Raw genomic sequence first — 2,813 nt, 5'->3', positions numbered from 1 at the left:
TGGGGGAGGGGACTTCTTTTGACCCTAATTGCCCCCATCACTGGCTCCCATGCTGTACACACATCATACCTTGCACTGAGGTACGCAGTGGCAGCCCACGGACCAGGCCCTCTCCCTGTAACATACCACTGCGGTGTTAGTGGCTAGTGCGCTAGGCTAGGGCAGCCTGGGTTCATGTCCCTATTCAACCGGCAAGTGCACTGGGTGGCCTTGAGTGGGTTGCTCTCAGTCTATCCTACTCCGCAAGGTTGCTGTGAAGATAAAGTAGAAGACAGGAGATCTAGGTACGCTGCCTTCAGGTCCTTGGAGGAAGAGTGGGATAAAAGGGTGACAGATAAGACTGCCAACTCTCCGACCACGAAGATGACTCACTGACTTGTGGGCAGTGCCGCAGTGGCACAGTGGGCCGCTTTGGTCACGTTACTCACCTCTGATGCATCGTCAGCAAATGCGGCACAAGGATTAATTAAGCTTCACAAAGCAAAGCATCTGACAGAAAGGTGACAAACATCGAGTGTGAAATTTTTACTAAAAGATTTAAGGGGGGGGGGGGAAACACCATCATTGTGCCAAAAGCCAGGGCTGGTAAGAACTTGATGCTGGCGCTTCGAGGCATCAATTTCTCTCTCTTCTTCAGAGCAGGCACTTAAACTGAGACGTTGGATCACGGGAATACAAACTATTCCACCAGCCCCAAGGATCAGAAGCTTATGCCTCCCTTTTCCGCTGAAACGGAGAAAAACGAAACCACAGCTACATGTTCATACGCTTATTAAAGGGCCTTACTACGCTGATTGCATTCACACAAGAAACAGCAACGAACGCTGAAGTTACTTGGGACACTGATGGTTTCTGTTTGCAGATTTTAAGAAGGGGAACACACAATGCCGCCCTTTCCTACCACCTCCATCCTCCTCCAAGAAGAACTCTACGAACAAAACTCTGGCAATATGTCGAAGTAGATGTTCTCACTACTTGTCACAGTTCAAGCACCTGTTTCCTTAGACCAAGACGTTTGGAGAAAGAGAAAAGAGGCTTGTAAACTTGCATCTGTGCACAAATTCGGGAGTAGAACTGCAAGGAGGCATCCCAATTTCAGTTCTCTCTGCACTGTTCCTTCAGCATAAACAAATGTGTTAATGAGCATTAAGGCCGTAAGAGGGAATTTTAAAAACAGACAGAACTGTTTCCATTTCCATTAACACTGATTATGAATTCTCTTTGCAGACAGTGGTTTCAACGGGTAAGATTCACTTCGAAACTCTAAGAATCCATTAGAGAACAATTATGTTTTCCTAAGTACGCTTTACCAATAGAACAAACCTTCTCTTGTTTTTTCCATTTCCATTAACACTGATTATGAATTTCTCTTCGCAGATAGTGGTTTCAACGGGTACGGTTCACTTCGAAACGCTAAGAATCCATTAGAGAACAATTACGTTTTCCTAAGTACGCTTTGCCAACAGAACAAACCTTCTCTTGTTTCGAAGTTAGTACAAGGACAAGCTACTGCAGAGTCAATATTTATCAAGTTATGAAAACATTTCACACCCCGCATTCCCTGGGACTCAAGGTGGCTTCACAACGCCAAGTTAAAACCGCACACGATACAGTAAAGCCCCATTTGCAGACACCCCCCCCAGCAGCATGCGAAAGACAACCTTCAGCAACGTCCTTGAGGGTTATCGTTGGTGTGAGTCTAGACCTGCCGCAAGTAAACAGGGCGGTCTCTGTTTTCAACTGGGAATCCCTAGCTTGGCTCTCATACCACGCATTCAAAGGCCAGCACTGCCATCCGGCCCCACTCCCGACAGCAGGGGCAGCATCACAGCCAGCCACTGCACAGCCTAGCCTGTGGGACTAGGAGGTTATAGAATCACAGAATCGCACAGAGTTGGAAGGGGCCACACAGGCCATCTAGTCCGACACCCCACCCCCCCAATGTACGATCAGCCTAGAGCAGAGGTTCCCAAACTTATTTGGCCTACCGCCCCCTTTTCAGGAAAAACAATTAACTCAGCGCCCCACTGGAAATCTACCTTCAAGTAGTGGTCAGAAAGATGCAGCGACAAATTTGCACAGTAAAGAAAGATGTTTTCGTCAGTAAAGAAAGATGTTGTTGGCCTGAAGCCGAAGGCCAGCGGCAACCACCACACAACAGCTCAGCAGCAACAGCAGTCGTACAAGGGCGCACGTCGGTTTCCAATTTGCAAATGCATGGCTATGATTGGCTGTGGGGACCCCTCTCCACCTCCCTCCCTGATCCCAGGGAAGACCGGGAGAAGGCAGGGAAAGGCTGCTTTAGATAGGTCCTGGACTTGTCTTCCTTTATGCTTCCACCGCACCCCCTTATTTTTATTCAACGCCCCTCAATTGCACCCAAGGCTCCTACCGCCCACCTGGATCATTCCAGCGCCCCCCAGGGGGCAGCATTGCCCACTCTGGGAACCAGTGGCCTAGAGCATCCCTGAAAAGGGTTTGTCCAGCTGCTGCTTAGACAGCCAGCGAGGGGGAGCTCACCACCTCCCTAGGCAGCTGATTCCACTGCTGCACGACTCTGACTGTAAAAAAGTCTTTCCTTGATATCCAGCCGGTGCCTTCCCAACCTTAACTTAAACCCATTCTTGCGAGTCCCGTCCAATGTTCCCTCTAAGTTGTGGAGTCTTGTGAGCAAAAATCCTACTTGGTGAGCTACTGGCATTAAAGCTGTGAGCGAGCCCATTTGGCTGCCGCATCAATTCGTCTGCTCTGGGGCCCTCCTTCCTGAGCGGAGACAAAAATGTAGGAGCTGGAGGCTAGCAAACTGTGAGCTA

At 49.2% G+C, this 2,813-nt stretch overlaps 1 protein-coding gene across 1 annotated transcript in view; it reads right to left on the bottom strand.

Annotated features, from left to right (window-relative positions):
* N4BP1 (NEDD4 binding protein 1) overlaps nt 1–2,813 on the bottom strand; it is a 37,530-nt gene that overhangs the window by 22,606 nt on the left and 12,111 nt on the right. The window lies entirely within an intron of this gene.

Source organism: Gekko japonicus, unplaced genomic scaffold (genome assembly GCF_001447785.1).
Source record: "Gekko japonicus isolate JY-2015 unplaced genomic scaffold, Gekko_japonicus_V1.1 scaffold1804, whole genome shotgun sequence".
Classification (NCBI taxonomy): Eukaryota; Metazoa; Chordata; class Lepidosauria; order Squamata; family Gekkonidae; genus Gekko; species Gekko japonicus.
The sequence above is the reverse complement of the archived record's forward strand: the minus strand, read 5'-3'. Positions and strand labels throughout refer to the sequence as shown.